Source organism: Coptis chinensis, chromosome 9 (genome assembly GCF_015680905.1).
Source record: "Coptis chinensis isolate HL-2020 chromosome 9, ASM1568090v1, whole genome shotgun sequence".
Classification (NCBI taxonomy): Eukaryota; Viridiplantae; Streptophyta; class Magnoliopsida; order Ranunculales; family Ranunculaceae; genus Coptis; species Coptis chinensis.
Genome location: NC_141464.1, coordinates 64,613,085 through 64,638,934, shown reverse-complemented (window position 1 = coordinate 64,638,934; position 25,850 = coordinate 64,613,085). Strand labels below are relative to the sequence as shown.

At 34.0% G+C, this 25,850-nt stretch overlaps 1 long non-coding RNA gene across 1 annotated transcript; it reads right to left on the bottom strand.

Moving 5' to 3' along the window:
- Nucleotides 1–256: 256 nt before the first annotated feature.
- On the bottom strand, nt 257–2,530 carry LOC147477339 (uncharacterized). Its single transcript, XR_015207501.1, has 3 exons — nt 2,387–2,530; nt 441–613; nt 257–347 (listed from the first exon to the last, which is right to left on the bottom strand). It is a non-coding gene; the product is annotated as an uncharacterized LOC147477339 (long non-coding RNA).
- Nucleotides 2,531–25,850: the final 23,320 nt, after the last annotated feature.

Genomic DNA, 25,850 nt, shown 5'->3' with positions numbered 1-25,850 from the left:
CACTAATGATGCCTAGCTAGTGTTTTCAATAGTCCATAGTCTACAACTCCCAATATGAACTATCATCTAGATGAGGTGCAAGTTTAGGCTTAGTTCTCAGGAGGTAAAATTTACTAGATGAGATATCGCCTAGCTTGGTGCAATCAACTAAAAGTCAAGTACTTGCGGCCTTGCTGGAACCCTCAAAGATGGACCTCTGCTATCTTGCCATCTGGGCTTGTTTGTCGATCGATGTGTGATCGATCTTACGCGTGACAAAGGCACGAGCATCAAATTGGGATCTCCAAGCGAGCTTTTGGATTTGCAGACCATTCTATTCCGATCTTATTTGCATTCATCACCTACAACTACAATCAGATAAATAATTGGCATGAGCAAGAAGTTAATAGCTAGTTAACCTACACTACCATATAGCGTATTATGAAGGACGAAAAGCATACCTGAATTCACAAGCTAGATCGCTAGGAGACAAAAGGACAACTTGAGAAGGAAAGCTTAATTTATCAGCACCCTTCATTTTATCATCCTACTGCATCCTGGTGTTATAGCTATGCTTCTTGTTGATGCATGCTTAAGTTACATTCTTACGTCATTGAGAATCCATGATTAAAACCTCACACCAAAGGCAATAACAAATCAACAAGAAATGATAATATTGCAGCAATATCATTCAACTTAACACCAAAATAATAAGCCTTCAAAGTTAGAATTTCTCAATTTGATAATACGATAGAGATTTTAGCGATATTGTAATTAGCCATAAATTCCAATCCTTCAGACCAGTATTTCAATAGTTCCAAATCTGTAACTATCAACATGAACTTCGCCTTAACTAAAAGTCTAAAACCCATTGATAAGGAAGCAAACATATTACGTTACGTTAGGTAGGATCAACAGAAAATCATGCATTATACTTATTCAACTTAAAGCAATGATACAATGGTTCCCAGTCCCAAAACAACAATAAAGAACCGGGGCATCCATATTTACAACCAAAAACACTTAAAAAGGAGATACCAAAATTTTTTTTTTTGAAAACTAAAACAATCTCGAATAGCAATATATTCCAGAACATGATACAATGGCCATATATACATCATTTGTAAACTAACTTGTACTAGGAAAGTAGGAAGTGTGATTGCTACCGTGGCGGGGTTAAAGGGATCGTGATGATTGCCAACAAACTTGCAAGATCAAACAATGAAGTCATCAACTGCCGCTGCAACACGAGAAAAACAGCCGAGGCAGCCCAAACACACCAAGGCAAAGTGCAAAGTTGTGTGATAGCAATTGCACACCGATCATTCATCGTGAACAAGTCCGAATCGCAAAGACATGCAACAAAGATCAATTTTCGATTTCATCGCATCAACTCGAAGCTGCCTTTGCAAAGACTTCCCCATGAAGCTCGGCAATCGGGATTCCCGAATCTTGGGAGGAACATTATCAGCCCGTCGCAACCAAGTTACCAAAGCCAATCCCGTTCGCTCTCTTTCATAAATGTAATCTTGCGACCTTTAGATTCGACAAGTTTCAGAGGTCAACTTTGTTTAGAATCTTTTTGTATATCAATTGATTGCACGTTTCGCTTCCCTCCTACCGTCTCAAGTAAGATCATATGGGTATACTCGGATGGGAAACCAAACTCAGACGCTTCATTTTGCAACCTTGTCCTCAAGCTTTTTACTCTGAGAAATCCATGCTTGGGCTGTGAGTAGGTCAATTTGTTTCTGGACAGATACTTTTTCAAGTGGGATATCCTTTGCTCTTTGTACTTTCAAGTCTATATCAAAGTTGCTCATATCTTCTACAGTGCCTCTAGCTTTCAGAAAGTCAGGAAAGTTTCCATGGTATCTTACTAATCTTCATTAGATAATGTATACTCCTTGAATTATCAAACCAGGTACTTTGGCTTGCAACTTACCTTGTTGCCATATTGAAAAATAGAGAAACTCATTAATGAAACCGTTCCCCCCACCCCCACTACTTGAAGTATTGTCATAACCCCGTGCACATGCTAATTTGATATTAATGAATCTTGAGAAAGATAAAACTGGTCCCTAGCCTTCTCCTATTATTTTCTTCCATATCCCCTCTTTCTCAGTTTTCCTTAGAGGCTAATCCCTCCTTCGTTCCCCAAGAGTAAACTCATCAGGCGTCCTTAGATACCAAAAAATTTCTAGCAACATCTTGTTGAACAAACTTCTATTAAGAAACTCCATTAACAAAAGAGTGGGCTTCACAAACGCTATTAACAAACTTGCTGTCAAAGTATATTGGCTTAGCCAGACTAATGGTAACTGGTAAGTAAGATACTAGCCACTATAGTAGCAGAAACAAACGAAAAAAAAATGAAGAAGAAAGCACCTAGAATTAAGAAGCAAACCTGATGTCAGTGAAGGGACCATCGACAAGTCCTTGTTCTTTCTTTCTCAATTGGAGCGACATGACAAATTCAGAGTCTAGATCAGACCAGAATTCCCTCGTTGGGCCTCAAGAGAGTGCACAAATCAACACATGTGATCACCCATTCTACTTGAACACGTGTAACAGTAGCTTTAACCAAGTTCAATGGATTCACATCTTTTGTCAATATAGTCCTGATAATGCCAGCCACGATTAGAACCAACACCTTACTATAGTTGAAAACCTCTACTCCAAGAGAAATTATCTTCAAATCAAGGACAAAATCAACATCTTCGACCTGTAAAACAACTCCACGCAGTCCTTGCTCAAAGACCTAAAAGACAAAGGAATATAAATGCCTCATAAGGTCCAAATAAATTTATGGTGTAATGCAAGGACTGGTTATAGTCTATTTGCCAGTCTAGGCAATACTAAGCTCCCCTGGGCATGAGGCAAAATGGGTAAGCTAGAGCCCAGGTGCAGTTTGACTGCATACTGTTGAAATAACATTATTTTAGAAACTTAACAAGTTTCAGGCAGTTTACCCTCAAAGTGCTTTTCTTAATTCATATTTTGTAGTAAATAAAAAAATTACCTCAATAAGTACCTGTGCTTCAGACGGAGTTTTTGATATGGAAAACACTGCCTTCTGAGTATCTTGGAGTGCTGCAATGATAGTGAAAGAGGAAGCTCAAAATGTGAGTAGAGAATAATTAAAATGCTACATCCAAAGTCTCCAATCAATATAAAAGAAAAACCGTACCTTGAAGCCTTTGAGAAGGGACTAAATTCATTCGTTCTTCCAATTTTAAAAAATCGGTGCTTGCAATTATAAAAATCGGTACTTACCTTGTTAAGCTCAAGAGTGGAGAAGCGAGATACTTGGGAGGTTGGGAGCACAACGGGGCGCGCGGTTGCCATCCTGAGTTCGTGCGAGAGAGTGTGAAAAGGGCGGTTGCCATTATCTAATCGTGTCCTCTTTTTTGCGATTTCTGTTTTCTATTTTGCCTATCTATTCCGAGATATTTGGTTTAAGATTAATTATATTGGTTAAGTGCCGAGATATTTGGTATAATTTCAATTATTTCGATTGAGTGCGAGATAACTGAAATTTCCTATTATATCAGTGCCACACCATGGGAGATAATTATATTTTGGTTTATCTCGGATATGTAAGAATCGAGATAACATATTTCAACTCATAGATAATAACTAGTTTATGGGACATATTATCTCGGTCATCAGCATAACTGAGATAAGGATAATTTTAGAACCGAGATAAAACCTTTTTTTTAGTAGTGCATACGTAGATGTTTTGATTATTGTATGTATATTAACTTGAAATTCGAAAGAATTAAATCCTTGTTTCCCCCGCTAGTGTGATGTCTAGATACCTTAGATTAATTAAGGAAACAAGCCTTTGTTACTGAGTCGTTGTAATATAAACGAAGTTTGTGGGTATCTTCTCTGGAAAACCCTCACGAGGCTATAACTCGTCCACTAGGGAATTCCTAGTGGTTCAAGGCCTTGTTGCATACGGTCAATGCAACCGCACTCTGCGAAATGAGATTTAGCTTAGGACAACACATTTTTTGACCACTTATCATTTTAATGTCTCATCTTTGCTTGAGGACAAGCAAAATGTTGTTTGGGGGTGGTGTGATAAGCACCCAAAACTGTAATATTAAACCCCGAGAGACATAGCATTTTGGTCGATTATGTGTTTAATAATCATGTAATAATTATATTTTCGTACTTTTACAGGTTTCCGCATTTAAAATGAATATAATGATAAAATATGCATCGAAGTACGGGAATACTGGAATATTTGAAGTTTCCCACTCAACCCCAGTAAAGCCCAACAAAGTTTGACTAGAGCCGAAGTTTCCAAAAGAACAAAACCAGTGCAGAACGGGTCCACATGTAAAGAAGTAACAAACTTCCGAAGCTCACATCTGATAAATCTGGGTGCCGACGTTGGCTAGTGAACCGCCAGAGCGACCAGGGCGACAAACTCTACGCAAAGACAGAAAGTTGTAAAAATGCCAAAATCGGCGCCGCCACTAGACATACTAAGTAGACCCACTCTGCGGGCCCAAAAGCCATGACGACTCAGCATAGGCAGGTGACAAGTGATGGTTTTAATTTGGTGCCACCTAACAATATAGAAGACATGTACCAATTCAAACCAGGTGGTTTGAATTGAAATTGGCTAAAAAACAAAACCTTAATAAGCAAAAAGACAAAAGCTAAAATTTAAAACAGGTAAAAACAAAACTTTGATTCTCAAAGTTTTGAACGTTTCAATTAGCAAACAAACAAAAGTCAATTAAATCCTTCACGAGACATCAGCCTATATATATGAGGGGTAGCCTTTGATATTCTTCCTTCAGCATTTTCATGCTCTAGCATCCGCTTAGCAATTAGTTAGTTTTATTTCAGCACTTACATTCCGTCATTTTCATTCCAGCAGCTTAAATATTGTAAGTCAATTTACCCTTAATAACAATCATTTCCTTTCTAGTGTAATTCCTGTCCTGCATCTATTTACTTAATGTATACAGCAAGTTTTATTATTCCTTCAATGACCATGAGCTATCCCCCGTGGGGAGGGTTATCTTTGCTTCGTGTGAGAATCCGGATTGACTTTTTAATATTCTAGAATCACTGCTTAGGAACTAGGCATAGATTAGACATCCGGTCCCAAAATGACTGAGACTGTACAAATTTGGATGCCGATCTTCTGAAACGATCTCTCGCAATCGACCTAAAATGTCTTGGCCAAGAACTCTATGGTGTCGACTGACTCTCCAATTTGTCCAGCTGATGTGGAATCGAGCCAAGAGCTGAAATGATATTCCAGAGATGAAATATTAGTTAAATTCCTTATGCTAGTGCGATGTGGCTCAGAGATGTAGGCATGCGCTAGGGATCAATACTCGACGTCGTCTCCAAACCCGAGACAAATTAGAGATGTAGTGACGTGGTAATATAAACTGTTGAAAAATGATTTTTGGATGAGTATGATTAACTCTCTCCCTGTTCTCTATCTTTGGTTACCTACATCAAAATCACCGTAGTAATTTACATTATTTGCATTACCGTTAATTTAATTAAAACCAACTAAAAAACCTAAAATCCTACTCACCCAAAGTTGTAATTCCAGTTGTGAACCTTTTCCGAGCCCTAAGGTTTGGACGATCCCTTACTCGACCTATCATACCAAACCCACGTGAGTAAGGTAACTTGACTAAAACGTACGACTATACGGACTTTGGACTTTGGACTTTGGTCTTTGGACTTTGGACTTTGGACTTCGGACTGTGGACTTCGGACTTAAGAAACTAAGTATAAAAACCAATAAACATAGAATTAAGAGCGTTTAATCACTCCCACTTGAAAAAAATTTATCATATGAACATGTCCTACGAACGGGTGTCGTTATATTAAATTATTCTAAAAAATATTAGCAACTATGCATAGCTATGAGATATGAAAATTATATTAATTACTCATTTAAATTTCTTGCACCACTCTCTATAAAAAGGAAGCATCAAACATTGATAAAACTCATCGACTTCTTTTTATTGTTAGGTTTAACAATAGAAGTTTGATTGAAGTTTTGTGAGAATGCCCAATGTGGCGAAGATAATATTGAAGCTACTTGAATAGAAAGTCATTCCCAATCACAATAAAAGAATTATGATAAACTCTACTTAAAATGCAAAACTATATTTGTTGAGACATTTATTCCCCCTACATTTAATACAAATATGTTTTAGGGGTTATTAGTTCAATGCATTTGCATCAAGTTTCTGATTTTCCATTAATTATTCTTTGAGGTTAGTTTAATGTAGTAGGTTGCATCCTGTTTCCAATTTCTCATTAATTATTCTTTGAGGTTAGTTCAATGCAGTTGCATCAAGTTTCTAATTTCCCGTTAATTATTATTTGAGGTTAGTTCAGTGCAATTACATCCACTTTATAATTTCCCTTTAGTTATTCATTAAGGTTAATTCAGTACAGTTGAATCTAGGGATGTTTTATTAATTAGTATTTGAGATTAGTTCATTGCATTTGCATCCAGGTTCCAATCTCCCGTTAATTACTCTTTGATGTTAGTTCAATACATCTGCATCCAGTTTCTGATTTCCCGTTAATTGTTTTTGTAGGTTAGTTCGATAGTTTACAATTTCTATACATTTTGCATACATGTAAGAGTCTATTTTTATAAACTCACTTTCATTTTGGGTTCCTAATTACTCGTAATTACTCATGTGAGAAGGCTAAAAAAAACGAACATTTATGCTTTGAGGTCAGTGCGATGCAGTTACATCCGACTTCCGATTTCCAGTTAACTATTTTTTTAGGTTATTTCAATGCATTTGCATCCAATTTATGATTTTCCGTTAGTTAATCTCAAATTTTAGTTTAATGCAGTTGCATCAAGTTTTTGGTTTTTCATTAATTATTCTTTAAGATTAGTTCAATGCAGTTGCATCCAATTTCCGATTTTATGTTAATTGTTCTTTGAGGTTAGTGTGATGCAGTTACATCCGACTTTCGATTTCCAGTTAACAATTTTTTGAGGTTATTTCAATGCATTTGCATCCAATTTATGATATCTTGTTAGTTAATCTCTGATTTGAGTTTAATGCAGTTGCATCCAGTTTTTGGTTTTTCGTTAATTATTCTTTGAGATTAGTTCAATGCAGTTGTATCCAATTTCTAATTTTATGTTAATTGTTTTTTGAGGTTAGTTCAATGCATTTGCATCAAGTTTCTGATTCCCCGTTAATTATTTTTTGAGGTTAGTTCAATGTAGTTACATCAAATTTATAATTTCCCGTTAATTATTTATTTAGGTTAGTTCAGTGCAGTTTCATCCATTTTTCAATGTTTCGTTAATTAGTCTTTGAGATTAATTCATAACATTTGGATTCAGTTTCCTATTTCCCGTTAAAACTTTTTAATGTTAGTTTAATACATCTAGTTTCTGATTATTTATACTTTGAGGTTAGTTCGATGCAATTATATCTGGTTTATGATTTCTTGTTATTTATTCTTTGAGATTATTTCAATGCATTTGCATTTAATTTCCGATTTTCTATCAATTATTCTATGAGGTTAGTTCAATACAGATGCATTCGGTTTTTGATTTTCTGTTAATTATTTTTTTGAGTTTAGTTCAATACATTTGCATTCAGTTTTCGGTTTCCTATTAATTATTATTTGAGTTTTGTTTGATGTATTTGCATACCGTTTCCGATTTTCTGTTAAATATTTTTCAAGGATTTGCATCTAATTTCTAATTTCTCGTTAGTTATTATCTGACGTTAGTTTAATGCAATTGCATCCAGTTTCCGATTTCTAGTTAATTACTTTTTGAGTTTAGTTTATTACATTTGCATAAAATTTTCAATTTCCTGTTAATTACTCTTTGAGCTTAGTTATGTATTTGAATCCAGTTTCCGATTTCCTTTTAATTATCCAATATGGTGTGTAATACCAACTTCAACTTCTACTGATCCATCTATAGTGTCCTTGCAAATATGATATAAAAAGTAAATTATGCTTGATTTACTATGTGGAATCATCAAAGATTATCCAGTTCTCGATTTCCCATTAATTATTCTTTAAATTATGCATGACTCACTATGTGAAATCTTCAAAGATTATTTACGAACGGGTGTTGTTATATTAATTATTCTAAAAAATATTTGCAAATATACAAAACTATTATATATTAATATTATATTGATCACTCAACCAAATTTCTTATAACGTGAAAACCTCACTCTCCATTAAAAAAAAACACTCACCTTTGATAAAACCCTTCAAATTCATTTTGTTGTTTAATAAAAGAAGTTTGATTGAAGTTTTGTGAGATTGCCTAATAAGGTGAAGTTCATATATATATATGGAAGCTACTTGAATAGCAAGGAGTTCCCAATCATACAAAAAGAGATAAGATAAACACCATTTTAAATGCAAAACTATATTTATCGAAACATTCCCACAACATATAACCCAACTATGTTTTGAGGTTAGTTTAATGCAATTGCATCCAGTTTCTGATTTTCCGTTATTTATATTTTGAGGTTAGTTCAATGCAGTTGCATCAAATTTCCAAATTCCGTTATTTATTTTTTGAGATCAGTTCAATGCAGTTGCATCCAATTTCTGATTTCTTGATAATTATTCTTTTTGGTTAGTTCAATACATTTGCATCCAATTTCATATTAATTGTTCTTTGAGGTTAGTTCAATGCATTTGCATCCAGTTTCTGATTTCCGTTAATTATTCTGTGAGATTAGTTTAATGCATTTGCATCCAGTTTTTTATTTCCGTTTATTATTTGATAAAGTTGCATTTGCATCTAGTTTCCGATTTTCCGTTAATTATTGTTTGAGGTTAGTTCAATGAATTTGCATCCAATTTCTGATTTCCCGTTAATTATTTCTTAAGGTTTGTTCAATGCATTTGCATCTAGTTTATTTTTTTAGATTAGTTCAGAGCAGTTGCATCCGGTTTCCGATTTTTCGTTAATTATTTTTTAAGATTAGTTACACGCATTTGCATCATGTTTCCAATTTATAATTAATTTTTCTTTGAGGTTAGTTCAATGCAGTTACATCTAGTTTCTGATTTCCCATTAATTAAATTTTTGAGGGTTAGCTCAATGCATTTGTATCCAGTTTCCGATTTTCTGACAATTATTTTTTTTTATGTTAGTTTGATGTATTTCCATCCAAGTTTTGATTTTCCGTTAATTATTCTTTGAGGTTAGTTTAATGCAGTTGTATCCATATTCCAATTTTCTATTAATTACTTTTTAAGATTAGTTTAATGCTTGTATTTGCATCCAGTTTCTGATTTCCGGTTAAATATTAGGGTTAACTAGTATTACCCACCCCACCACCACTAGATGAGCCAATTAGGATTCCCCCCCTACTAGATGGGAAATTAGGGTCTTCCCCCTAAATACACACAAAAAAAAAGTCAAAGTGGGTTAACCGAATTTTTTTTGTGTGTATTTAGGGGGGAGACCCTCCTAAATATTATTTGAGGTTAGTTTGATGCATTTGCATCTATTTTTCGGTTTCCCATTATTTTTTTTTGACGTTAGTTTCATTCAGTATTATATATTTTTTAAAATATTTATCATTATTGCTTTACCATTATTTTTTTTTTCATTTTCTATTATATATTTTGTGATGTTATTTTTTGTATAATTGTTTTTAACTATGTTTTAAGGCCGTGTTAAGGATATATTCGAAATAAGTCGGTGCTTTATCATTGACATTAAAATGGTATGATTTGTAATAAGGAATTAGTTTCTACAAATTACATATTTTTTAGCAATTTTTTTTATTTGATCAAATATATAAGAATTGGAACACTAAATTTTTTTGATTCGTAATAGGAAATTACCTTTTACAAATCACCTATTTTTTAACAATTTTTTTTATTTGATCAAATATATAAGAATTGAAAATACACTTAAACTCTCAAAATATAAGAATTAGAAATACACTCAAACTCTTCAAAGAGGTTACAAGTACATGGGATTGTAGGCTATTAGAAAAGACTATCTTTTGTATTAGAGTGAAACATAGGAGATATTATAGTGCTACATAGGAGAGAGAAAATCCTCCATTAGAGGTCTCTGTTTTAGTATATAGACAAGGTTTTAGACCCGGCCATATGGCCGGAATCATTTCTAAAATTCACATATCATAAATTTTTGCGAGAAATTCAATGACGAATAATTATTAGCATAAATTTTTAGAGTTGATTTAACGATTGGAGTTGTATAAAATTTCCTTGCGAGATGTTGATTGACTTATTAGAGTTGTGGTTGTATTAGAAAATTTCTTAAGATTAAGAGCTCATGTTGTATTATGAAACTTCTTATGATTTAAGAGTGTCCACATGGCATACCTCTCTCTCAAGAGTGTGCTACCTAGGAAAAAGATAGCCTACACAAGAAGTACTCTGCTTTAATATATGACGAATAATTATTAGCATAATATTTTAGAGTTAATTTAACGATTGGAGTTGTATAAAATTTCCTTGCGAGATGTTGATTGACTTATTAGAGTTGTGGTTGTATTAGAAAATTTCTTAAGATTAAGAGCTCATGTTGTATTATGAAACTTCTTATGATTTAAGAGTGTCCATATGGCATACCTCTCTCTCAAGAGCGTGCCACCTAGGAAAAAGATAGCCTACACAAGAAGTACTCTGCTTTAATATAGAGAGATGATAGTAGATAGTAGATATTGTTATATGATGACTGGTAAGGGGATTTTTTAAAATAAAAAAGAAACGGAGAGGATTTCTATTTTTACGTTAAATAGGAGTCCTTCCAAATCTTGACTCTTCAGACTTTCAATCGAAGCTCCCTATATTAAAGACTTTTCGTGCTGTTTGTGAATTGTTGTATTGAGGTAAGAAATAAACACTCGTCTTATTATATCGCACGTTATTAGTTCCACGTCCGTCTCACTAGTAATTCCCTTTGGGGCGGCACTTGTTTGTTAAAACTAGATTTTTGGACCCGTTCAACGAATGGGGACCGTTTTTATATAATTTTTTTCATTTGTTTTATTATGTATAAAAAATCTTACTTCCAAACTATATTGAAACTCGGAAAGTAAATTAATTGATTGAAGTTCCCAGCGCCAATAATTTGTTAGACTAAATGGGGGTTTTTATTTATTTTTTATCAATAGGCCTTATAGTGTATTAAGATATCCAAATTTTGGGCTGTCTTTTAATTTTCATTTTTTTAATGGGTTTTATGATAAATGTTGGCTTAATTCTTAGCCCATTTGTATACTTAATTAGCATGTGGTCTCACTTTCACCACTTGTATCTCTAATTTCCACACGTGTATTCTCACTCTTATTTTTTTAAGAAAACAAATGGGTTAACCTATAGGGCAGGGAATCGGTCAGGTTTGACCCGAACCTGACCCGACCTGAACCCGAATAATTCGGGTTCGGATCAATTTTTATATCCGTTTATTTATTCGGGTCGGGGTCGGGTCTGTCGGGGTCGGGTCTGTCGGATTCGGATTCAGGTTCGGATATATTTTTTGGGCTTTTTTTGAATTTTTAGTGTTATCCGATCGGATTAGTCGGATATAATCGGGTTCGAGTCGGGTTCGAATATTAAATTTCGGATATAATCAGGTTCGGGTTCGGATTCGGATATTATGAAACTATTCGGATTCGGATTTGGATATAGCCATATCTGACCCGAACCCGACCCGATCCCTGCCCTATTAACCTATCTCTCGAGTATCTATCTTCAGTTGACTTTAGCAACAAAGTAAATTCAGTCGCTCATAAATGTACTTTTATTTTTCCCAATATCCCTTGAACTCGCTCTCGTTTTTATAGTTTTCTAATTTTCTATCGTTAGTTCGTTGTCATATTCATGATAAGCTTACTGATGTACACGTAGTGTGTAAAGTAAGGTTCTGTACACGTAATGTGTAAAGTAAAGTTTTTCATTTGTCACGGAAAAGAAATCCAATGCTAAAATTTATAGGTTGTTGGTGGGATATTTATAGATTTTTCATCTCTTGATTGATTTCTAAAGCATTTGCGCTAGGAATGACTACACGAAGAGTTAAATCTGTCAAAGTATTGATGTATTATGAGGGGTTTACGGCTGGTTTATCTGCTGGTGTCCTTGAGTAGTTGTTTATTTTTCTACTATTAATTAATGTTGTGTTCTCATACTTAGTAACAAAATTTGCTAATTTCTGTCAAATTGAAAATTCTATGTCTTTTGTGCTCAAGGCTTGATCATGTTTTTGGAAATGGATTTTATTGACATTTAATTTGTGGTGCTCATAAAACGAAGATCTCATCATTAGTTGTTCGTTGCCAAGTTCATGATAAGCTTGATGTTGTACATAGAATGTATGAAGCTTGCCTTTTTCATCATGTCACTTAAAAAGAAATCCAATATATGCTAAAACTTATAGGTTGTTGGTGGGTAAATTGGGAATTGATCATGAAGGTTTTGTAGATAAGAAACGGCTACTTAAGCATCCTATGCTTTTTTCATTGAGTGAAAGTTTGTATACCATATAGTTGTAGTGTACTTGGATATTTAAATCATATAATATTCTTAGTGTTTTGATATCTTGATTGTTTTTAGTTTTTAGAGGTATCTTTACATTTGAAGAATGTTTTGTTTGAAGTTCTTCTTGTCAAATTTTAGTAAAGTTTTTTCCAATGTCTTATATGTATTTTTATTTATTTATTGTTTTATAGGTTCTCTTGGAATTTACTGAACGGGTGCCATTAAATGAAATTATTTTTTGCAAGTATTTATTAAAAGACTTGCAAGTATTTGTAGTAAAGCTATAAACATGACACATTAGCCATTAATCAGTAGATTATATACTTTTCCTTCAATAAAAATTTCATTTATTCATGAAATCATGAACAATTTACAGTCTATACATGACTTGCATGAACTCTAAAAATCTTGAGTCAATATCTACTTATTCAACATAAGTTTCATTATGAAGTCAGTGCATGAAGCTTAGGCCACGCTCAATGAAATGATCTGAGAGAGTTAAAAATTTGATATACCTTCGCATATTCGTAAAAAGTAAGAGATGATTTTACAGGTGCAAACTTCTCTAACTACAACAGAATGCCACTAACTTCAACAGAATAGCATACACTTTCAATAAAAGTAGGAAATGAAAACATAAACCAACGATTAAGATTAATAACACTAAAAACAATTTTTTGCAAGTACATTGAAGTCCAATGACTTCAAATATAGTCATCTACCTTGATCAAGTTGTCATCTATGTTGATTATTATATATCCCTTTCGGCTTTCTCCAATTGAATCTGTGCTAATCAATTATATACATCTCATTTTGTATTCTCCAATTTTATACCAACTAACTAAAATAGGAAGAAAAAAAACAAAGATAATAGGGTTAGGCAAACCCTCGCCTGCATTAAAACCTTATGTAAATCAATTGATTAACTTTGTTTGTTACAATATCAGTTAGACTTTTATCCAGTGGAAGAATAGTACATACATGAGAACCTTTATGGAATGAGATAAGTTAGCCATTACATCGGGTGCACCATTTACTTTCAGCACACATGGTTGTAGTTGAGAGTTTGATCCCAATAGATATATTTTTATGGCTGCAAGCAAGTTTCTGCAATGCCATGGTGCGCATCCTCTAAGCCCTTTGAGATTTTGAATTTTCTTAAAAGTGTTTGAACAGACAGAGACTTTATTGATGCTTTGCTACCCATATAGATATTAAGTCCTAGCTCCATTGTTTTGAGTTCCTGGTACAATACTTACTCATCTCTTTGACCCTCCTGTGTATAAAAAATATCTTTCGCTCATGATTTATTGACATGTTGATTGTGCACAGTGTCGTTAGCAAAAAACCTCAAGTTCAACAGTAGATTGAAAAGTTAAGATGATCAAATCACTTAAAACATAAGCAATTTACTACAAAAGGAAAATATTTCCTCCGGTCAATAGATCTACAAAAAAAAATACCATACCTATGGAATCATAAAATAAAAATATGGAAAAGTCATATATAATCACTAATTATCGGGGGGAAAAATGTATATATAATCACTTAAATTGGTATAAAAGACGTATAGTTCTCCAATCTCATTGACCTACGGACATGCAAATTAATATTTAAAGAAAGTCACATTTAGCCTATTAAAAATGAATTACTCACTTGAAGGCCTCAGGTATATGTAAAGACCAACTCTTCTTTTATGTTTGAACTTTGCAGACAACCAAAGAACTTGCCTTATGGCATGGGCACTTGTCGAACGTTGCACTGCATTGCTTCAACTGAAAGGTGCACGTAGTTTTTGTGCAATGAGCTATCTTTGTGATAATAGTTATTATAGTTCAGAAAGAAAAACAAACATACTAAACGCCAACATAGTATAAAACAAATATCTAATGGCAGCCCTATATATCACTCTTATGCTATGGTTGTTGAATTCATTGCTCTAAAACTCAATATGCAACCTTGCTCCACACTTCTCAATGTTCCCCCTGAAGTGAATTGAATCTTCCCGCATCACCAAAGAATTTAATTAGTGAATGGTATGCATTGACACACAATAGGTCCATAAAGAACTTGACATGCCATGAGAACATTGAGAAGAGGGTAATAAATCAAGATTGTTCAAAGATCCATTTTCCCAAAGAATTCAGGAACTTCACTAATGGACTTATATTTGAAGTCCGTTAAAGACAAATATGAGGAATGTGGCCTGAACCCAAAAAGAAAAAGGGAAGGAAAGAATACTAATGCCATTTTTATGTACCTTAATCAAACATTGTTTAGATGGCCATTTTGTTGAGATGCTATAGTGATCTATATACGATAGCCTTTACAATGTTATGCATGTGTTAATTCTCCACAGAGCCTGACATACCACGCGACATTCCTATAAACATTTCGATAATAAATATGTTCACGTCAGTAAGCAATTTACTAACCCATAACCATATCTAGCTTATCAATAAGCTTCAATTAAGAGTTCGATTTAAACCCCACATGTATTCCTTAACTACGTCAGGTCCTTCACAACTTAAATAGTTTATTCCAATGATATTTGCGAATATCTGGTATGTATATAGTATTCTTTATCCTAGGAACTTTATAAATGGATACTGCTTGAGATTATCCACAAAGTGAATTAAGAGGCAACGCTGAAGTACATAGTACAAAGTTTAAAATCCTCGTGGAGATGAAGTGTGAGAATCCAATATTCCATTATGTGCTCTCTTTTTGGAAGCATAACATCCATCTCCCATTCAATCCTGCTAGTGGACATTCTTCATCTCATCACTTACATGTTGTGCATGATTAACGAAGGGTAAGCAGTAACTAAACTAACATTAAAATTGATCTTTTTAATTAAACAATTAAATCAATTCAACCGACACAGAGATCAAAACTATGAGAAACAATAAATTCATAAGAACAAAACTTGCCTAAAAATAAAGCTTATATCGAAGAGACTCTTTTTACATTTTTTTATTTGATAAGACTGGCCATGATTATCACCATTTTATCAAATTGTGTAGCATATTGTAAAAGCACCATATATAAGGATCCCCTTCTTACAACTACAACACCTTTGGCCAAGTGGGTTAACCAAAACATTGTGAATTTGAGATACAACGGTCATAAGTTAATTTCACTCTTAAGAAGTAAAACCATTAAACCTAAAAAATGACTCAGTTGTGTTTTATCTTTAATTTCCTTGGGTAATTAAGTCAGTAGCATCCAAAATATTGAACCACTTCAAAATATGGTTTTGCCAATACTCACTTCCAGATATAGAAGGTGAGACCATTTGTAAGAAGGTTCATAAAAACCATATAACGATATTTCATTTATTATACACGATAAAAGTAGAATGCTTACATTTGTAATGGCTTGGTAGGATTGCAAATATGATTTCCATCAGTTTGAACTGCTCCAAAAAATTCTGCAACCACGATAACAAACAATAGGAATCAACACTTACAATTTGAGTTACAAATATATTCATCAGATTACAAAATTCTTATTTCATGCAGAAGCATCCCATTATAGTGTTACATTATATTGTAAAAAAAAAGTATTGGTAACAATTAGATGCATGTGCATGGACACACTTAATAACTAACATTATAACATTATATTCATATAATATATCAAAGCCAATAGATGATCATCATCTACATATTAGATAATCAGATTCGTGACAAAATGTTTCCATACACACGTGGTTAAGAAAAAGATTATATGAGTAGAGAATCCTCATATTCGATCTTTCATCGATTTTTATTTTTTATTTTTTAAAAAAAAGAATCTAAAGATTAGTCAACATTTTATACACTTAACACTGCAACTTAAGTGTATATAAAGAGAAACACAAACATTGACAAAATGGAGATTACCCATGCCACCGATTACATAAGCCGTGTGATCTCTATGGCGATGAAGAAGATAATTGCAGTGACTCCAAATCCTATTCAACCAAAAATTCCAGCAATCAAATATAATCAACAACTTATTCCATTCCAAAAAAAATAAAAATAAAAAATAAAATAACACTGAAAAATGAGTGACAGCGGTCATAATCAACATCGAAAGTTGAACAAAATTTTGTCAACCTTTTTTGTATGTAATACTTGATGTGTGTTTTATAGATGTGCCCAGATGTTTAGATATTTACGATACAGTTCAAGCTACGGAAAACTAACTCAGTTATTACCTCTTTTCAGAAACAGTGTTTAATTCAAATTCATAAGGGAGAAACTGAAACCAAGAAATTTGTTGCAATCCACCCTTAAAAAAAAAGACTAAACACATAATCAATACTAAAATCAGCCATCAATGTAGATACTTGCAACCTATAGCAAGAAATAAAGTTCAGGAGAATAAAATTTTGTAGACAGTACAATTGTTTAGCTTAAATATGAATAGCACTATCCGAAGATGAATATGCTCAACTACGTTATATCTTTTGTGCTCAATGAGATGCATAACTTCCCCAAATGACGAAGACCATACTTAGCATATCTAAACAGCTAAACCATATCTAATTCTATAGTGATATAATATGTTTGACGAAAGCACTACCCGAAGATAATCACATTCTACCTATGCTAAAATCAAGTTTGATGCTTTCATCATTTTTATCAAATAGTAAAACAATCCAAAATAAACCAAAAGTAGCATTCCAACATTTCGTATCACTATTAAACGTAACTTACAAAGACTAAAAGGCAATCCAATTGCTACATTAAGTTATAGTAACTCATCACTATAAGGCGTAGGGTAAAAATATAGGCCAAGTGGGACTAAGAGGCACCCAAGTGTTGCTCTACTTGATAAAAAAATACTCATGGAGATAAACGAAAAGTAGAACCGCTTCTCACTTGCACAGTGGTCAATGCAGAAGAAAGTGTGTCTTTATGCTTCTAATGAATTCTCACAATGGCTTGTCAATCTTAATATATGTCATATATAACCTTGATAGGATATGATACCAAGACGAAAGGCTACTTGAACTGGAAAGAAGAGATCCATGTCATTTTTATTTCTACACAGAGTGACCATAAGATATGTGTCAAGCAAAACTGGAGAAGGCCCAAGGGTATTGATTCTTGGGTCAGAAGAAAGTTCAAGGGGGTCACCTTGATGCCCAACATTGGTTATGGATCAGATAAGAAGACTTGCCATTACTTACCAAATGGCTTCAAGAAATTTTTGGTGCATGCACAATGTCTCAGACCTCTAGATCGTGATGATGCACAACAGGACTTATTGTGCGTTGAGATTGCACACAGTCAGCACTCTAGACACAATCACACAATGCAGTAATGCGCATTATAGATGCCATTTTATTTTTCATAAACCAACTTGTATATTGATTAATTCACAACACATATCTCATTTTCAAAGTTGGTGTTAATGTAGGCAAGTAAATATGAAACTGAAAGGGGCCTTCAATTAGGGAAGAAATCAGTTGAGAGTAGGCATGGTAGCCCAAAGAAGCAAGGAACTAATGGGGTCATAAGAGAAACACCACAAATTCCAGGAGAAGTAGGGCGATTTTAAAACATTTCAAATCTTAGGCGTTAAAAGCCCTGTCCTCATCGACTTTAAACAACTTTTTTGCATTTCCTGCTGAGATCCCAAGTCTCAAAGTGTGGCCAATAACAAACAACCAAAAATATGCCGGAAAAGCAAAGAAAAGAAAGACCACATAAATGATGCCCATTTCAGGGCTTGCTATAAGGCCTGCATGCAGTCTTAAATAAATATTTAATACATGTTCTCTTGAGAATCTCCTTGCCAAGTCTTCAAGTTATGTAATCAAACTGAATTTTAAATTAAATCTTCCAATGAAAATAGTACACCATACACACAATGTATCTACCAAACACTATTGGGGCACTACATATTCATCCTATTTATCACCATCTAGTTAGTACAGAGTGTTAATAATAGTTCAACATTTGACAAAACATCTTTGCCTTCCTTGAAAAAAGCACGAAGCAAAATATGCCTACAACTTATAAAGCGTAATCCTTCATTCCTTCAAAGTTTTTCTAGCTACCTTCCACATCCGTTATAATCTCTATGCAATATTTCTCCCAAAAAGCAAGCATTATAGCCATAAATGAATTCCTACCATACTTTATACCATATGTTTTTGGTTGCCATTAAAATAGGCAAGACATATGCAAAAAAAAAATACTCAATCCATAAACATGACGATACCCCACTAACCTAAGCGCAATAACAATTTTATGAGTCACATATTTCGAATACAAAGTAGCAATTAAAATATGGTATGAAACAAACTCATAAATTGTTGAGCCGAAACTAAGCAAAAAAAAAAAAAAAAAAATTGAAGAGATAAAAAAGGAACATAACAACTAACAAAAAATAAGATAAAAAAAGATGTTCGAAAAAGCAAACCCAAGGGGTGCTTTTAACCTCTAAATATTGAGCTTGGCCTTTATCCTAATTTTTTCTAACAACTCTTAAGCAAAGTGCAAACACATTGCCATGCATGTCTTTCAAACTATGAAATAAAATATGTGGATGTGTTCTCAAATTACGGGCCGCATGACACAAAAATTCAAAATGGTTGATGTGGGTATATAACCTAGATGGATGAAGAAACAAATGAAGTTCAAAGGAAGCCACATACAAATAATAGAAATTAAACCTTAGTGGCTAATTACAACCTCACGTAGCCACGTACAACCTCGTGTGGCTAATTAATACTATTTATCCAACCAAGTTAGTGTTCATTAGTGGTTGTGTTCACTGTGGCAGCACAACTCCCACGAATGAAAAAAAAAAGGTATACAATAACAGAAATACAAATAAACGCGCACATGAATCACAAATCAATTGTCGGGTAAGTGTGCACCTATTGCTGCCTTTTGCAACCAGATTGTGTTTCCTCTAGAGATGCATTTTTTTAGGGTTAGAAATCCTTCATATGGGTAGCAAAATTTGAATAAATCTCGACGCTTCTTTATAGATGCTCTTATCTAGTCAGTCCTAAATCAACTCAAAAAGTTTTCTTAATTCACATATCATAATGTAATCTCAATTGAAGAAATAATATGTTACTATAGCACGAATAGTATACATACCTGAGCATCTTCCGCAATTCAATTGCGAAATTGATATCATACCCACTCCCAATGAATTTCAACTACTATTTGTTGTTCCATAATGACTACAAAATTTAAAGAATAGAAACCCAAATTTAAGAACATAATCAGCATAAAGAACATTGATTTTTGCAATTAAATCGAGTAACTTAGAATCGCTCGCTTAAAAGAAATAAATTCAAATTGTACTGCTTGAAAGGGGAAATTACTTAGATAATTATTACCTTTCCATATACTAAACATCATCCAAGCTTTATTCAACCTGCAAATCATTTGGCAAGAGTAATAGCTTAGAATCTTTAAATAAATGAAGCAGACTTTAGGGATATAAAGCAACAAATTTTCGAAAGTTCGTCCCTCTAGAAAACTGATGTCCTTGAGTCCAATTCAAGACCGCTTACTATTGCTATCCCACCTACAAAGCCTATTATTATCCAAACCCAAGAATGTCGATACTGAATGGTCCAACTGAGATCCCTTACTATTGCTAATATCATGCCACTTTTTCTCAAAATTCCATTCTGAAACCATCCTCCCCGTTTCAATATCAAGCTAATGAAGCCCAATCGAAGGAGAACTAACCTCATAATTAGAATAACTTTTTTCGGTGTCGAAACCAAATGGCCAAAATGTGAACCAAATCTAGAACTCTCATTATCAAACTTCACATAAACACCCTTCCATTAATCCCATTACTAAAATTCTTAACAACCTTAACACCAGAACCACCAACCAAAAAACAATTCTTCAAAGCAGCCAATGCCAAACTCTGTATTCCTCCTCCTCATACTCCTCCATCAAATTCTGAGTAGCCTCACCGACCTACCCCCATCTTTTACACCCTCCCAAATCGAAAATCATCCGATACTCTTCTCCATTTAAAAACTTCATTAGCTAAACACCCCGGACACACAAAATCCACCCTACATTGATAACCAAACTTTTTCAACAGTTTCAAGACGACGACCATTACTGACTAAACATGCAAAAAAATGGACTAATAACATTAAGAAAAAATAGTAAGAAGCATAGCAAAACTTCATTTCGTCAAGCATGGTCAACTAAGGACACGTAATGTAATGTAATCTGTAATGTAAAACTTACCTGAGACTTTACTGGTTAAGACAGAAAAGTGATGCCCAATTTAACTTTACTGGTTAAAGCACGTTTTACCATAAGCAACCTTTCCAATTAATGGTCAAAGTTGAGTTTTGATTGCTGGACTTGATCGACTGCAAGTTCTTCATTGGACCTGTGTTAAGAACAAAAAAGTTACTTCATTGAGGCATTTTAACAAACAATATTAAAGATTAGAATATAAATGCTTTTATTAGGCACTTCAACAAACAGTCTGGGAAGTTTAATTCTAATCCCATATATATTCAATAAAGAAAACAACAAATTAGAAATGAAGAACAAAACCAAAAGATAAAAAGAAATTTGCTTAGCCAAGAACAGAGCATGTGATTCAAGTGAATAATCAAATTAGAGTTAAACCAAGGGTACTTAGATAAAAAAAAATTATATCTGAAAGAATATCATGTTGAGCGCGAGCTGCACAACTTGATATTGTTCTCCTAAAACAAACGGCTAGGTTATGTGAGCGAGGAAGATGAATGATCTAGAGAACAACTTTTTGCACTTGATCATACATCGTGGCAGCGTTGTTATCTTTTGTCGTTCAAATTTTGTTTATGAATCATCCTTTAAACTCATGAGCTGATTGGACTTGATGTAAAGGTATTTATGAGGTTGATTTAATTAGCACTTGCGCTCTCTCTCTCTCTTCTTGTGCATTGAGCCAACTTGCGCTTAGAAGAAATAACACTAAGCAGAGTTGACCGTGGAGGTATCTCGACAACCTCATGAGCTGATTGGACTTGATGGTTTTCATGTAACTGTTTGTTCATAACCTTTATTTTGTAATCGGTGAAAGGTTAAATACATCACAAATTCACAATATTAACGTAAGCAGAAAATAAACATTATATAGATTGTGGAGTTTTACAATTCATGTAAGAATAAAACGGAACCAAAGGGAAAAAAAATACCTTAGCAAATGCAGCACGATCACTGGTAGAAGTAGTTTGTGTCTTATCCATGCTGAGGAGAAAATGGAAAACAAAAAAAAAATTTAAGAACATGGCAAACTACAAAATATTGATAAGCAATAACTTGCTGAGCAAAAAACAAAATAAATATGATTGCAAAGAGTTAAAGAAGACACTTAACTATAATTCTCTACCAGGTTTGATACTTTCCTAGTTAAGTTTTTACAAAAAAAAATGATAGAATCAACACGACTTTATCAATTTGAATCAATAGCTCAAATAGACAACCCTTGCAGCTTTGCTTATTAGAGGACTTTAGCCGGAATAATGAATTGCAAGGGTTGTTATTTTGATGTTATCCGAAACCAAAAACAATCTATCTAATCAATAAGTAAAAAGAATTTCTGAAGTAACGATTTCCATTCCAGAAGTTATTTTGATGTTTTAGGCTTATCAATTGAAATTGTTGGCATATCTACATAATGTAAAAGCCAATGTAATACAAACATTTTCCCTAATAAGCTTTTGCTAGTAGTTTTGATACAATTGTTACATGATATTATGAACTATAAATTGTGTAGATATGCCAACAGCTTGTTACCACTAAAATCATTAACAAATAGTTGAGCCCTACTTTAAAAATCAATAAAGAGAAGAATTCCCAACATGTGAATCTGTGATGAAAAGCTATGCTTCTTTCATAGTGTACAGAAGTTGATATCCAAAAAACTCATTCCCATTAACACCTATCAATACCCGGTTGGAAATTGGGTAAGATATACTACCCGTTCAATGAACAAAACAGATCCTTTTGCTTGTAGTTAACTTCAAATTCTAGACCAAACCAACCTATGATGAGATTAGAATATGTATATGAGCAAAGTATCTCAAGTAGTAGTATATTTTAAATATAATAAAATGTTCTTTCTTGCTTATAAAGGTGCATCAAAAAATTCATACTTTTAGGCTTATTAGGATTGATTTTGTTCAACATGCCTAGATATAATGTATTTTAGCTTCTCTTTCATCCTTCTAGTTTTGTTTTGAAATGTTCTCATTGCTACAACTGTTTGAGCATTCTCTCATTCAATATTACACTAAGCCTTGCATCTTCTTAAAGGTTATGCCTCACTATGTTCTGGAATACTGTCATAATATTTTAAAGCATAACCCTATACAATAATACAATATATTCAATCACATACCAGCAATGAGAATATAAGGAGAACCCTAACCTCGTAACTTGCTATTCCATCTTTTTCGTCACTGCTTGTTTGCTCTCCGATATGAGCTGCCCTGCCAATTAAGTGCAATGCAATGAGTCATTTGATCTTTTGGAAGCATTACTAAGTTCAAATAAAATAACTAATAAAAACCACACTGTAAGTTTGATGAGAAAGAATGGGGTCCAAAAAAGGAACATGAAAATAATAAATTACCTTTACCAGATATAACTTCCTTCTCTATTCTCCACCTTAGCCCAATCTATCAAAAATCCATTATAAAAAATTCCACCTAAATAACGGTGATGGTAGAAAATCAATGCAACATTGACACATTTTATATATAATGAAGTGAGGCATACCTTTCCCTTTTTGTATTTTGACATGTCAGCAATGCAATATCTTCAACAGATTTAAGGATAAACTAAGACCCTTCAACGAACCCTCTCTCTTACAACACAGTATAGTAATGGTTTTCATCAGTAACCCTCTCTCTTACAACACAATCAAAGTGAGGAGTCAGTGTTGAGGAGTACGTCACTGGAGTTTGGCCTCCAATTAATAGAAAGTTTATTTTAATTAGGACTCAAAAACCCTTCATCCGACGGCCCAACTTTTGTACCCATGGTGCCAAGATTCGATCAGATGCAGACGCTTTCATAACTCTTCACCGAGTCAGGTTGGCTGAGAAGAACAAAAAATCAGTTTACGCGACTCGCGAACATGTTCGTGTAAGCGAAGCGGTACCGTTCGAGGTTTATATAAGAGAAGAAAAGGTGTTGAAGGGGATTTTTAGAAAAGATGATGAAGAAGAATGGAAATTAGAATGTGAATGTGCATTTACAACCAAATTAAAACCTATAATAGGTAATTCTGCTGCATTGGCTGCAATGTTTAACTCCTACATTGGTTGCAATGTCTGCTGCGAAATTCACCTCCCTCCAAGCGCTGGTGATTCTGTAGGCAGGTATCCGCTCCTGTTGTAGTCTCCACTTTGTTTGCATATGCCACGCACGGTACCTTCCTTGTATTGAAAGCAGTTCCCGCTGCAACAAAATCGGTTTCCACCCATAAAGAATGCCAACTTCTTATTACTGCCTCCTTGGTGCTTTCCAATATAGCCGAGCATGCTGCAATATAATTTGCTGTGTTGTCAATTTTTCTGTTGTATACGAATAAGAATCTTTCACTGGAGTCTCTCAAGGTAGAACCCACCCCAGCTGTGCCTGGGTTGCCTTTTGCCACTCCGTCAGTGTTTATCTTAATGCAATCTCCAACAGTAGGCGCGGTAGCAACCGGTTGCAAGGCTTTACTTATGAGAGAGGAAGCTCTTCCCTCGCATTACATGCTTCTTTGAGGTTTCGAAAGTTTCTTCGTGGTTTTGAATTTGCTTGAAATCCAATTCCAAATAACTTTGGCAAGGGGCATGTCCACGATAGATGTTCCAAGTCTTCCGTTTTTGGACCGACGGATGCAACACTTTGACACTAAGTGAATGCCCTTCCTTCTTATCGCTTCTCAGATTAAAATAAGAGCCATGGCGTGAACTTTCGTGCTATTGCAGAGAGTTGAGGGGTGAATAAAGGGTCTCTTGGAGAGTATAATCTTGGTAAGAAAACCCTTTTCCCAAAATTCAAATCTTTAGTGCCAAGTACTTTGGTCACCAAGCTAGACGACAAACTACATGTTTTTCCGATAGGTAACAAAATCAAGCACGGTTTGGTACTAATGTACCATAGATAGTCACAATAGAAGTAAGTGAATACATTAAACAACGGGCAAGAACAATAAATTTCTGAAAGTTTTACCAAGGAATATTTAAAGCATTGAAATCCTCATCAATTAAAAGTACTTAAGACCAACCATATCAATCGGAAGATGCAAAGCCAGCTTAATCAAGAAAAATAACAACCGCTATAATGGTAAATGGTTTTGTATCGGCAAGCAGTAAGTACGTGGGGATAATTGATAAGGTTGATATGAGGAAAAGAATAGCTTGTAGGAACAGAGGGTTTAAGGGGTTGGATGAAATACCATAAGAAACTAATTTGGTTTATGGATTTTTTTTTTTTTTAAAATTTGATAAAGGTATGGAGCTTTTGGGTTTGAGAGAAACCGAAAGTATTAAGAGAGGTTTTTTTTTTTCGATAACCAAAAGTATTAATAAGAGAGTTGGTTTGGGTTATTACGTCTTGTTATCCTGTTTTGGGTTTTAAGGGAGATAATAATAATTTTGATAAAACGAAGGAGAATTAAACAAAACACGGGAGGTGTTTCTAATTATTAGGGTCTCCTCTTTTTTAGGAACCACTAATATTGTTTGGGTTAGAAAATAGAGCAATATGGTGAGGAGAGAAAATGTGCGCGAGCTTTTATATATATATATAGATTTCCCAAGAATACCTGTTAAGTTTCATAATAACCTTACTCATATATATAGTCCCATAACATTGCCAATATGAAGAGGTTGCGCTGTTGTTGTGCCCATGAGAAGGACAGAATTAGCAATTTGCCAGACCTAATTCGGAGTCGCATCATTTCCTTTCTCCCGATCAAAGACGCAGTCCGAAGCACAATTCTTTCCCGAAGATGGGGTAAAATATGCTCTACTCTTTCAAAGTTGAAATTTCGTCAATCTGACTTTCCAGCCAAGTCTGGAGAAAGAATTCAGCGAAGATTTGATTTTAGAAATTTTGTCGATAGGATGCTTATTCTCCACGATGGATCAGATGTCGAGACGTTTAGTCTATGTGCTAATGTTGACGGTCAAGTTATAAAGTCACATAATGTCAATGTATGGTTCACTTTTGCGTTGCAACACAACGTCAAAGAGCTCTCGTTTTCATCCAAAAACCTTGAAAAGCTTCCTTGTTCCCTCTTTACTTGCACTACCTTAACAGTTTTGTCTTTGCTTCATAGTCCTGATCTCAAATGGC